This window comes from Pleurodeles waltl, chromosome 3_1 (genome assembly GCF_031143425.1).
Source record: "Pleurodeles waltl isolate 20211129_DDA chromosome 3_1, aPleWal1.hap1.20221129, whole genome shotgun sequence".
Taxonomy (NCBI): Eukaryota; Metazoa; Chordata; class Amphibia; order Caudata; family Salamandridae; genus Pleurodeles; species Pleurodeles waltl.
The window spans coordinates 962,965,526-962,980,094 of NC_090440.1; positions in this window are offsets into that span (position 1 = coordinate 962,965,526).

The window sequence follows — 14,569 nt, forward strand, 5'->3', positions numbered from 1 at the left end:
TGTGTGTGTGACGCCCTCTACTTCAACACCTACCACACCACCGTCACAGGAGGCACTGCATATATCAGAGGAAAACGAAGTGGAAGGCCCATCTTTCACCAGAAAAAATGCCCATTAGCATTTCTCTGTAGTACATGCCTACTTTCTCCTTTGCTCTGTGCTTAAGATCATGCCAGTGTCTAAACCACTGGCCCTGTCCTCAATTTGACTCTCCCTCTGTTGACCTCTCACATTTGTTGACTTTCATTTTGGCCAATCTACCCTCATGGCAATGTGGTCCTCCTCCTCACTAGATACCTCCTCACCTACATATGTCCCATGACATGTTCCCCCCATGGACTCCATCTGGACATCCAACGGGTTGATACATCTGTTGGGGTTGTTATTTCATGAAATGTACATCATTACATCATGTAAAATGACACCTGTAAATAAAACCACTAGCTACAACCTGTGTGTGTCTGAAGCAGGACCAATTTGAACACTTTGCATTGTGAGAAGCAAATAAACTGACAATTTGGCAAAGGGACGTGTGTGGATTGGAGCCAGAGACAAAACCGCACAGACTGAGTGAAACATTTGAGAAATTTGATATGTATATTTACTATCAAGCAGTTTCTGATGCTCCGAAGCATGTGGTGTAACAGATATCATGCAGTGATTGTGAAAGTTGATGTAATTCACACTACAGGTGGTGGCTGGTCTAAGTATGGATAGTAGCAACTAAACAACATTGCTGTGACAACCAAATGTTTCAAGTGTGAGTCTGTGAGGGGTGGACATCAGTGTGTGAGTAGCAAATCCTTAAATTGGGATGAGTGCAATAACAACAACATTCCACCAATGCATGACCCATTACTTACCTGCACATATCAACTGTATAAGTATGTCTGTTTTGGGATGTGTATCCATTCACATCCAGATTGTCACATGCACTGCGCAACGATGTTAGTAGCTAGCCTATGTGATTCCATTGCCAACCTGACAGCTACTCATTGCCTGTGCTTACATGTCAGATATTCCTATAATCTTGCAGCCCAACCATTTGATGGGTGTGTGCATGCATGCCCTACATCTCATCTGCACAGGGATCTTGGGATGGCAATGGCAAATGCTATTCATAGTATGATCCTGGTTGCAGTACATTTTGAGATTATAATGGCCAGCGTTATCTGAAGATGGATTGGGCATTGGCATGTTGCATGACAATACTATGCAGACATTCCTCTGGTCCAACACACATTTCCAGATCTGGGAAGATGACAGAGGATAGGAATGTTGATCCATCCAACATAGATTATGGGGCATCACACCACATGAGTGTCCTGCTACACTTAGGGCCTTATTCACAAGTTCCTCAGTGCTGGAAAAACATAATTTTCTGTGATATTCATGTGGCACACACAGCAGGAACAAACTTGTAAACTACATGATGCCATCCTGCATGGTATTTTGGGACCCTTTAATTATGTGACATGTCCTTATTGTATTCACTATGTTGTGACTCATCCCCCCGTGTGGGCTAGCCATACACATTGGACATAGCTTGCACAACTGAAATGGATTTCTTAGTTATACCAGCCCCTGCTATGTTCACCTGTTATTCAACCACCAAATATGTTCACAGATCCTGGCACCGGGGTCAGTGCTCTATGGTCATACCAGTAAACATGTGGGCCCTCAGTGATAGAAATCAGATCCTCCTCGACATTAGTCAGAGGCAAATGCACACTCTGGCCAAAACCTCTTCCTTACTGTCCATATTCATGTATAACATATGATTTTTGATTTTGAATACATGCACTTTGAACATGGCATTGCACACAGCATACAATATCACACACAATCCTTGCACTACCCATTAGACATACAGGATGACACTCTCTGGTAGCATTGGGGTCATTGAAGCTCTCAACCTCTTCAATGGTGTTAGGCTTGGGTCCACCTGCAAGACATAACATGGGACAAAGCACTGTGATTATTGAAAAACACTCTTATCAAATTATGAACATCACACATGACTTGCAAATGGTCATAGAACCCTTCTGGTTGTAACAACTTAAATAGCTCATTTGACATGGCTCAATTACATACATTTCTAGGGCAGGCTGACATGTTCACACATAAGATGAAACTATCCATACATGTCTTGAGGATGTTGTTGAAGTATTCCAAATTACTCACTACCCGAGGATTTTGCAAGGCTAGCTGAGTTTAATGGCACTCTGCACCTAAATGACTCACAGAACACACTCAGCCAGGACTAGCAATACCCCTGCCTTACACTTCCCATCACATGTACATGACTACGCTACATACAGCACTAGTGGGACATCCTTGTACCCTCATTTAACAGGCATCAGTATCTGTCATTGCTGCATAGTCATTGACCCGAACATACATCTTGTCCATCCCCAAACCTCAGTATTTTAAAATCAGACACACCCATGTGTGTGTAATATTCAGCTGTATGACAGTCCGCATGTCAGAACTATGTACAGAGTCACATGCATCATGCCTCATTTAAATGATACATGATCAACTGGAGTGTCTCTAAATAGTACAGTTCCTGCTAGAACACATCCCCCAGGGGGGCACAAGTTAGCCAATGTCCTGACAGCAGGCCATGTATTGCAAATGTGCACAATTCCTCAAGTTGCGCACAGCACCTCTGTTAACATGTGCACCGTGGTTCTAACAGAGAAAGTGGCCACCAGGTATGCTAGGGACACTGCTCAGTGTGGGAGTATGACAGCCCAGTATTTTGAAGCATCTGTTTCATGCTTTTTCTAAGAGAAATCTGTCTTGTGATCGCATGTGTGCCCTGACATATATGAACGACTGACGCTATGGGCCTCATGTACAAGCCCCAGTGTCATCTTGCACCACCAGAGCAACATTTTCTTGAAGTTTCTATAGCACAGTGTGCCAGGCCATATCAACAAGGATGGAAATGCACCAGATCCCTACGCCATCTCAGGGGTAGCATCACAGCAGCCCAGTGGCGAGTAAATAAATTATTTCTCCGCATTTTCCCTCTTCCTATGTATGCTGCATGCTACAGCACACATAGACAAAGGAAAACACAATTAATGATTGTGTATGTGCAGGAAGGTATACCTTCCAACACATGAACAATCATCCCTGTCAACCATGCACCCTTGCACCATGGCACAAGGATGACTGTGTTGGTACTTGGCAGCAATGCATGTGCCAGAGAAGAGGACAAGGGCAGGAACGCACCATATGTCATAGCTAAGGTGCATTGCTGCACCCGTGGAGGCAGGGCAGTACTGCAACACGACTTGTAGCCCTTCCCTGAGTCCAAACTTAGTTAAGGAGGCCCTATGGCACCAGACATCTAAAAGCAAGTGAAATCCAAACATTAATTCACAAAGTATGTGTACTCACCAACAGTTTCACTGGCATCTACCCTAAGGTAGTCAAGTAGGTCTTGTTCCCTGCTGATGATGTCTGCCAAGCGATGCTTGAGCTGGTGGGTTGTCGGCTCCATGTCGAAAATCCACTGCATGTGAAAGCGGACCTTCTCCCATTGCACCTTACATGCCTCTGTCTTATAGCCCTCGATGACACGTCCTCCAATGGCCACAATCTCACAGTTCCTGGTTTGCAGCATGGTTGAGCTATGGCATCACTTCCTGGGCAGATGCAGCACATTTTCAGCCGATGCATTGTTTTTTTGAAGCTTCACACCAATGCGTGGATTTCACAGAAGGCATGCGAAAGCACGATGCAGAAATTCTGACGCGTCAAACAGGAAGCGTCATTTTTGGCTGACATGATGGCTGAAAAAACACACAATGGGCTAATCCGGCAATTTTTGATGCACTGAGTAAAATATGTGGATTTATTTATAGTGTGAATAGTTGGGTTTACCTGCTTCCAGTCTTTCTACGTGTCCAATGTATGTGTTGGGAGTGAACATATGTGAAAATAAATACAATAGCAGGATCAGACTACGCCTTTAAATGGCTGCCCCAAGTGCCAACTATGTATTGGCACCTGAATTCTTTGCCTAGATTCCCCCAAGGGATGCTGTAAACTTGCTATGGAATGGTGCCAGCAAGCCCACTGCTAGAACAATGCAGAAGTTTGATAATCTGTGCTATGTCCCAAGGTGAAGACAGCAGGCTTTAGTCAACTTGGGGGTTACAGTCTCCCATGCAGGCAACTGTTGGGATAGCCTGGACACACATATAAATCGATGTATGGATGCAACCAGTTGACTATGTTCCCCCCATAGGGGTCTCCCATCATGGGACGTACTGTCAGTTCACCTCCGGAGATTGACCTTTCCCCTGGCTCCACATCAGACATACAGGGGCATATTTATACTCTGTTTGTGCCGGATGTGCGTCGTTTTTTTTTACGCAAATCCGACACAAAGCTAACTCCATATTTATACTTTGGCGTTAGACCCGTCTAGCGCCAAAGATCTTAGAGTTTGCGTCATTTTTTTGCGTGGACACCTACCTTGCGTTAATGATATGCAAGGTAGGCGTTCCCTTCTAAAAAATGACTCTAAGGCATGTGCGCCTTATTTAAACTCCCGTGCAAAAATGACGCACGGGAGTGGGCGGGCCTTAAAAAATGACGTCCAGCTGCTTTTGCGTCATTTTTTAACGCCTGGTCAGGGCAGGCGTTAAGGGACCTGTGGGCTCGGAAGGAGCCCAGAGGTGCCCTCCCATGCCCCCAGGGACACCCCCTGCCACCCTTGCCCACCCCAGGAGGACGCCCAAGGATGGAGGGACCCATCCCAGGGAACTTAAGGTAAGTTCAGGTAAGTATTTTTTTTTTTGTGGCATGGGGGGCCTGATTTGTGCCCCCCTACATGCCACTATGCCCAATGGCCATGCCCAGGGGACATAAGTCCCCTGGGCATGGCCATTGGGCAAGGGGGCATGACTCCCGTCTGTGCTAAGACAGGAGTCATTTCAATGGGGGTTGGGCGTCAAAAAAAATGGCGCAAATCGGGTTGAGGCCAAAATTTTGCCTCAGACCTGACTTGCCCCATTTTTTGACGCCCAAGCTCCATTTTCCCCTACGCCGGCGCTGCCTGGTGTGAGTCATTTTTTTTTACGTACACCAGTCAGCTGCGCCGGCTAACGTCATTCAATAAATAAGGCGCCCGCATGGCGCTTTGGAATAGCGTTAGCCGGCGTTAAAATTTTTGACGCACAACTGCGTTGGCGCAGTTGTGCGTCAAAAAGTATAAATATGGCCCACAGTGTACACTACAAATCAGAGAGGGTTTCTACTTGGCAGGTGCCCATCACCCCTCCGTAAGAGGGTGCAACCTCTGTAGATGCCACGACCACTGTGAGTCTCCCAATGCTACACCTTTGTCATGAATGTCAGCACATATATATGCAGCACCTTCAGGCATTTGCAGGGAGCTCAGGGAACAACAAAGTGTGTGCAAACAGCCATTGTACACCTGCAGTACTTATACCACACAGGACTTGGTCTGGATACTGTTGCCCTTGAGGTGCCATTTCCAAATATGGTAGCATGTGAAGGTGCCCTGACTAGTCCATTTCCAATGATTTGTGGTGCACATGATTTTTATTCATGCTGATGGTGCAATGTTACCACACCATGCATGCCTTTGCATGACTACTGACATACTGAGGACAGCAAGACAGCGTGTATCAAACTGTTTCTACTCTCTGCATCAAGGTGTTGTTACTTGTGCATAACAGTGGATGTACAAATGCAATACCCATGGAGTTTGACACTGTGACAGGTAATGGGACTCATGTGGACTAGGCTCAGTCCCAAACTTGTCAGACATCCCCAGTAGAAAATAAACAAGGATGTATTAATTGATGTGACCTTGACCCATCTGTTTCAATGTATCCTGCATTATGTAGCTCACTTTGGCCATGTTGGATTGGGCCATGGATGGAACATGTGCATGGCAGCAATTTGTGCGCCAGCGTAGGGGGAGAGGATCGAAATGCGCCCTATCTTCAAGATATGGTGAATTTCTGCCCTCACCCAATGGCACAGGGTGACGCAGCAAGGTACTTGTTGTGCTGCCCTGCGGCACGGGCCTTGTGAATGAGGCCCTAAATGCATCCAATTAGAATAAAGTTTGATGTACAGTTTTCCACTTATGCCTTCAAAAATGACAGCAAGCAACACAGAGGTGGACACTCCGGTGCAGGAAACCTACTGGGCCTACTAGGGACTTAGAGGAAGTTTGAATCACCCTTACCCTATTATTTACTAGGGGCTTACAGGTGTCTGTCCTTGGCCATTGAAAATGTACCACATTGCCAGATACATTTTATTCAGAAGACTGGTCCTGGCCTGGTTAGCAGACCCAGGGTACAGTCATGGTCAGTTATCACCAGTATCAGTCAGTCAAATTGGGGTGAACATGCTCAAAGGATTACTTTCTCATACTGTGACTGCGCAGGTAAGTTGCCTACACACTGGTTGTGCTTATATGTATTGTTTTATATTGGCACAATGATTCATATTTTCATCATCCTTTGACATTGTGAAATTCATTCAAGCATGTGCCACTCGGATTTTCTAGCTTATGGTACATCTGCCACTTTGCTGCTACATTATGAGCTTGCTCCTCATCTTTCTCATCCTCATTCAGTTCTTTATGATCCTCATTGTCACCAGGCCATAGGATATTTGGCCATGCACAGACATTATGCAATATGCAGCACACTAGTATTAATTTAGTGACCATTGGAGGTGAATTGAGTAATTGCCCCCCAGACATATCCAGACTCCTGAAGTAGTACTTGTGTACTTTGGTAGTCCCCTCCACAATGTACCAGCTCATATTTAGGATACAAAATTTGGTTCTGCTGGGCTTCTGTATGAGTGTGTTTGTGAGGAGTACTTACTCACAGCTACAGACTATGGGGCAGATGTATCAAGATTCTAGTAAGCGATTCTCAATTAGCGATTTTTAAGAAATCGCTATTTAAGAAATGCAAACAGCGATATATCAAAATTGCAAATCGCTAACAGCGATTTCTTAAAATTCTCAAACGCAATTTGTGAGATGCAAATACCGAATCGCAAAAAAAAATGCGATTCGGTAATTGAAAATCGCAAATAGCGAAAATGGCAAACCAGAACAGCCTTATGACATCACAACCAGGAAGTGAGTCATCCCATGCTGTTTCCAGGAGCCACACCCAAAGGAGCAAAGAGAGAGAGAGAGAGACACAGCCCAGCACCAGGGAGCCAGCATTGTGAGCAAGCCAGGACCAAACAGTAACATGACCAATGCTGGAAATGTGAAGGAGAAGGGAGATAGGAAGAGGAAGTTCAAAGTCAAGCATTGGAGGTGCTCATTGAGGAGGTTGTCATGAACCCTGACAGACTATTTGGCAAGAACTCACTCCAAGTACCTGAGAGTGAGAAGCAGAAACTGTGGTCTGACATCCAGACAAAAATATGCGCAGTGGGTGTTGCGCAGCGCTCTGTGGAGGAGATACGCAAGCGGTGGTATGACTTGCGTTCCTGTGCCAAAGAGACGGTGGCCAGCAGGCTAAAGGAGGCAAGGAGCACCAGAGGCGGACCATCCACCCAGACACCGTCCACCCCCAGGGAAGACCTGGTGGAGTCCACATTTCTTCCAGAAGCTGTCAGTGGTGTTACTGACATTGACACCTCAGGGACACCCAGCACCAGCAAAGGTAAGGCCAGTAATTATGTGTATCTACATATATGCATGTACAAATGCCCCTTTGGAAATAGCTATGAGTTTGATGCACAGTGAAAATAGTCCATGTCACATCTTACATACATCACAACTATGCCTTATAGGAGTGGTAGTACACAACCCTAGGGTGAATACACAACATAAATAGCAAGATAGTGGTCATCCGCATAGAGAAACACCACAAACGACTTATAGTGACATGATTTAATTGTACATTTAAAGCAACAATGCGAAAGTCTGTGAAAAATGCAAAAACTGACATGCTGCACATTGTCCTTGAAGATGCCCCATTCCCTGCTGCTGCAGGATCTAAAAAAGTGGGGGAACCAGAAACACAGCCACAGTCTGAATATAATTCCAATGAGTCCTACAGTATTGCACCTACTAGACGCAGGGCAAGGGTGTTACCACTCCCAGAGTATAACCTGGACTCAGATGAGATGTAACAAGATAAACCTACACCACCACCAGAGGCTAGTCCCACAGGAAGACAGCAGTCCCTGCACCAGTGCCAGCGACAGTCAACTCCCCTCAGGAGGCGCCATGATGCAGGCAGAGAGTGCACAGATGAAGGAGAGGGCCCATCAATCTTTGGCGGCCTTGAAGCTTCCATACTGAAGGTGCAGCGCCTGCAATGCAAACACATGGGGTCACTGGACAGACAGTTTGTGTCTCACAGTTACAATATGTGATTACTACACAAGCAGTTGGAGACTCTGATTGAGGGACAACAAACAGCAGCTGAAAACACCAAGGGGAACTCTGCACTGAGATATGGCAGGAGCGCGTCAGCCAGCTCAGGGGCCATCACCAATTCTTGGGACGGTTTGATAGCTTCTGTAGATCCGTCAATCGGCTTGCAAGTTCAACAGCCTTGCTATCACGGCGTGCCGTGGCCTCACAGGTGGAGATGGCACATTGCAGTCGGGATGTTGCGCAGGGATTGGTGCAAATAACCAACGTACTTGAGGCAATGCAAGCAGCACGCAGTGCCACAAAGCGAACTGGGTGTTGGGGCTAGTGAGGAGTCCTCTAGCCTCAGCAGTCTGACAGTCCCTGTGATAGATCCAAGGCGTTGCAGTGCCAGACACAGTACTGCATGTGAACCTGCTACAAGAGGTGCCAGCGAGGGCACTGAGCACTCAAGTGGAGTGCTTGGATGTAAGAAGTGATGTTGAGGGTTACAGGGAACTAACTAAACATGTAGCATTACAGTTATACCATGATGACAATAGTGTGACACTGTTAATCGTTCATGTCTGACTATTGTGCATAGCTATGTCCTATTGACACATTTGTTACCTGAAGTAAAGGTAATAAAGATGCTAACTACGGAAATAGATATTATTCAAGTGGAGTTGTCATTACATACATCAAAAATGGTTGTCCTTTGCCTGCCCTCTGCTGCACTGCTCCTGTCTGCTGGTTGAAAGGGTGGTAAGGGATCATCATCCTCATCTGAGTCCGGCTCCGTGAGTTCCACTGGTATGCCCTTGGTGTTTACTATGTTGTACAAGATAGCACATTTGGCCACAATTTTTCATGTTGTCTCTGGGCTGTACTGTAGTGCACCTCCACTCCTATGGATGCACCTGAAGCGGCTCTTCAGAAGCCCAAAAGTGCGCGCCACCACATTGCGGGTTGCCCTATGTGCAGCATTGTACCTCCTCTCTGCTGGAGTTGCAGGGCTCAGGTAGGGCGTCAGCATATAGGTGCGCACAGCGTAGGCACTGTCTCCTGAATGCAAAGGGAATAAAATGTGTACTTGTGATATTGGATGTCACACTTACATCAATGCAACATTGTAAACTATCAAATTACCTAGCAGATATCCTTCACCAAACTCCCCAGGTAGCGGTCTTGTGTGAATCCCGCTGTGGCGAAAGATGTACGAGTCATCTGTGCTACCTGGATATCTGCCCATGAGATTGGTAATGATGTGGAAGGCATTGCATATCACCTGTATGTTCATAGAATTATTGTTTTTACGGTTGTGATACACATCGCTGGCCGATGGTGGACAGATTGCTACATGTGTCCCATCTATGGCACCTAGGACATGTGTGAACTGTGCTATCTGGTAGAAATTAATTTTAGTTTGTTGTAATGCCTGTGGGGTGTGGGAATCTTATGTACAGTTGTAATCTGCTCCGCATGGCATTGATGAAGGCATTGAAATATCTAGAGAGGCACTCTGTGACACCCCTCCAGCTGCTGCTATGACCCCTTCATAGCTCCCTGAGGCTAGTAGGTGCAGGGAGCATGTTACCTGCACATGGGTGGGTATGCTATTGGTCCTGTGTGTTGTGTGCTGCAGCATGGGTTGTAGCTCAGCTATGAGGTCAAGTAACAAGGCTGAGCTTAGCCTGTACTTCTCATAAATTTCCTCCTCAGTCTGGTCAAAAAGGTTTATGTGCACTCGGAAAATGCGCTTCTGTCTCCTCCTCCCTCTCCTCAGACTTGCCAAGATCTTCATTTTCCTCGCCATGACGTAGAGTGCAGCCATTGTGGAAGAGCAGCTGAGGCATTCTGGGCCTCTTTATATAGGTTGCACCTGGTTACCACCTGGTTTCAATTTGTGGTAAATTGCATGTGCAAAAGGCCATTCTGCAAGTAATCGCAATTTGAGATTTTTTGATGCATCGCATTTGTGATTCGGTTTTTGCATCTCGCAATCAGCGTATCGCAAATAGCATCCCTAATCGGTGTTGCATTTTGCGTTTCGCACTTAGCGATTCGGTAATTCATATTGCTATTTGGGATACGCTGTTTGCGACACGCAAAATCATGTCTCATTCGCAAAAAAACGTTATTTTAGCGATTCCTTATTTTCACACTGCGAATGCCTTTCGTACATCGCAAATGGCATTTTTGCATTTGCAAACGGCCGATTTTTGCGATTCGCACCGTTTGCAAATGCAAAAAACTTTGATACATCTGGCCCTATATCCTTTTTTAGATGCACAGTGAGTAGTGGTGGATTGTGAGAATAGTCATGACAGCTGATGTCCCCACATCTATATTCAAAATATTCCGTGTTCTGATTGACTCATACACTTTGCCAACAGTATGAGATGTGCTATGAATTTGTTTGGCATACATGCAAGATGATCACTGATTTGACTGACACTATGCCATACAGGTGTACAGTCCTCTGTGATACACTTACTATTTCTCATAAATATGAGGGCAAATGACATGGATGTGGTGAGCTGCCACCAGTAAAAAATATTCATTTGGCCATTGAGGTGTCACATATCTCATACTGATTGCAGTTTATCATTACTATTTTCGTACATAAACTTTGTTTGGGCAAAATGCACCCTACTGAGTCCAGATCTATTTGTGTTTCTTTTTTCCCCACAAATACTTGCCTGATATGCGTATTTTCAGTTCCACAGGTTTGTTCGACAGGCAATGCAAACATTGCACACCACACTTTTCAGAAATCTGTGCATTGTGTCCGGTACTTTGGGGATGATTACAGTGTTTGCACTTCATTAACAACTGCTGCTGTCTATGTATGGTTTCCTGAATGTGGGTGAGTTGTTTTTTACTGGGACTGGGAAATAAACATCAAGACATATTTTAAATTTAATCATTTATTGACATGTTGAATCACTATCATACATACACTGACATGCATGTAAATAAAGAAATTCTTCACAATGTGTGAGCGTCTAAGTGCACTCGCAGCTGTATTTTGTATTTTGCCTCATGTGGTCACTCCCCTTTCCTTTGTCCAGTTTCGTGCCAGAGCAGGGGATAAGGGGCCCCTGAACTGGTGTAGACTGGCTTATGCAAGGAGGGCACCATCTGTGCCCTTTAAAGCATTTCCAGAGGCTGCGGGAGGCTACCCCTCCACCTATTTCCAAAGGGAGAGGGTGTGACACCCTGCTCTCAGAGGAAATGCTTTGTTCTGCCTTCCTGGAACTGAGCTGCTCGGACCCCAGTATGGCAGAACCCTGTCTGTGAGGTGGCATCAGCTGTAGCTCCAGTGCAAGCCTCAGAGAGCTGGTTTGGCAGTACTTGGGGTCTGTAGTGGAGCCCCCAGGATGCATAGAATTGGTTCCCCAATACCAGATTTGGAATGGGGGGACAATTCCATGATCTTAGACACCTTACATGGCCATATTCGGAGTTACCATTGTGAAGCTACATATAGGTATTGACCTATATGTAGTGCACAAGTGTAATAGCGTCCCCGCACTCACAAAGTCCTGGGAAATGGCCCTGAACTATGTGGGGGCACCTTTGCTAGTGCAAGGGTGCCCTCACTCTTAGTAACTTTGCACCTAACCTTCAGCAAGTGAAGGTTAGACATTTAGGTGACTTATAAGTTACTTACGTGCTGTGAAAATGGCTGTTAAATAATGTGTGCTTTATTTCACGCAGGCTACAAGTGGCAGTCCTGTGAAAGGGTATGTCTGAGCTCCTTATGGGTGGCAAAAGAAATGCTGCAGCCCATAAGGATCTCCTGGAACCCCAATGCCCTGGGTACCTAAGCACCATATACTAGAGAATTATAAGGGGGGGTCAAGTGTGCCAATTGAAATAGGTAAATGAAGTCACTAGCCTACAGTGACTAATTTAGAAGCAGAGACAGCATAAGCACTGAGGATCTGGTTAGCAGAGCCTCAGTGACACAGTCAAGCACTACTGACAACACACACATTAGGCCACAAACTATGAGCACTCGGGTCCTGGCTGGGAGGATCCCAGTGAGACAGGCAAAACACACTGACATATAGGGTTTTATCTATGAGCACTGAGGTCCTGGCTAGCAGGATCCCAGTAACACAGTAAAAACACGCTGACACACATTCACAAACAGGCCAAAGGTGGGGGTAACTATGCTAGAAAGAGGCTATTTTCTCACAGAGCCCATTGAAACTGAGACTGCAGGGCTGCCATTGCAGCCTGCATGAGAGGGGGCAAGCACCCTTCACCACTGTACTTCGACATGATAAGTCACTTCTCTGGTAGGACCTTCAGACCAAGGGCAGGGTGCATGTCTCTAAGTGTGCAGATAGCCCTACAGGCCCCAGGCCAATTCCTGGACCCTGTAAGTGCGGGGAAGCCATCTTAAGGTATGTAGTGGACACTGGTCAGCATGAGTGGTCCAACTACACAATGGCTACTCTGAACCTAGGCATGTTTGGTATCAAACAGGTTGGAACCATGCAGCTACACTGATTCCAGTGTTAGTTGCATGATACCATGTACTCGGGCGGTCCCCTAGGGGATCCCCAAGTTCTGCCTGTGCAGCCTTATTGGGTCCAGCTGCCAGCCTGCCCTGTTGGTGACCCCAGACACTGTTCTGCCCTCCTGCTGATGAGCCAGGCTCAGGCCAGGGGAGAAGAACAAAGTATTTCCTGCAATGGAGCGGTGTCACCACCTCTCCCTGTGTATTAGGTGTCTAAGGGCTGGGGTGGGGTGACCTTCGAGTGCCACCAGACTGCTTTGAAGGGCACATTTGGTGCCCTCCTCACCTAATATGGTTTCACCAGTTTAGGACCCCCGGTTCCTGCTCTGGTGCAAAACTACACAAAGGACAGTAGAGTGACCACCCCCCTGTCCAGCTCCTCCTCTAGGGAGGTGCCCAAAGCTCTTCCAGGTGGCCACTTGATTCTGCTATCTTGAAAACAAGATGTGCAGAGGCCCCTGGGACCATTTGGTTGGTTAGGCCAGGCAGGTGACGTCCCTGACCCCCTTGATAAGTAGGTCACTGCAGAGAGTGACCAATCCCCTTTTAGAGTTATTCACAGGCTCCCTCGCGGGTGGGTCCTTAGATTCTTTGAGCAAGACTCTACAAGGAACTCTTTGCAAGACATCTTCTGCCCCTGGCCTCTGGAACTGTGCTCGTCTTTGCCTGGAACCAAACAAGACTGCTTCGGAGGGAAGGCTCCCACTGCAACACTGTTTCTCTGGATCATGGAAGAATTCTGCAACATTCAAAGCTGTGCATCCTCTAGGGTCACAAGGACTCTGTTTGCACCAGGAAGCAAGAAGAAATCTCTCTTGGAGTGAAGGATTCACTCCCCTGCATACGCAGGCACTTCAAGGTAATGTTGACCGGTTGGTGGGGTCTGCTGTCTTTGAACATCTGAAGATCCTGCAACACAGGTGGTGAGTTTATGGCCTCCTCTGGGTCTTACTTGTCTTCTATCCAAGTTGGGAGACTGGGGGCCCTTGCTCCTGCCACTGGGCTGGCTCACAACTGTTGTATTTGCCAAGGCTTGGTAACTCTTCCTCAGAGAGATCTTCAGCAACCAAGAAGCACCGGCCCTTATCACTCTGCAAACCAAAGGTCAACTCCTGTCCTGCAACTCCTGTGAGATGGGAATTCTGTTTTACTGGGCTGGTAAGGCCTCCCTGGGACTCCCAGTGTCAGGCACCTGTGGTGACTCGTGGGGGCTCCATCGACATATGTTGGCCTTCCTATGTACTAAGGGCCACCACTGACTCTCCCTCCTGGGTAGAGTCTCCTGAACCTTGCTGGTCCCCACAACTTTGCAAACTTCTCTTCTGCTTCCATTTGCACTTGCTAGTGTTTGTTGTTGACCTGGATAGTCACTGACCCTCCTGAAATCTGGCGACCATCGAGGGACAGCTTGTAGGTGACTCCTGGGATTTTAATTGCCCCCTGGACCCAGCAGCTGGACTTCTTCCACCGACTTGCAGGATCTTCATCTTCAGGAGGATGGGCATTGCCATCTGCACCACCACGGCACCTCCTTGGATGCTGGATCCTGTCCCCTTCTTTTTCAGGTCCTCCACATCCGGAATCCATCCTTGAGTTCCACCAGCCTGGTCCCAGGGTTATGACAGTAGCTGGACATTCTGAGG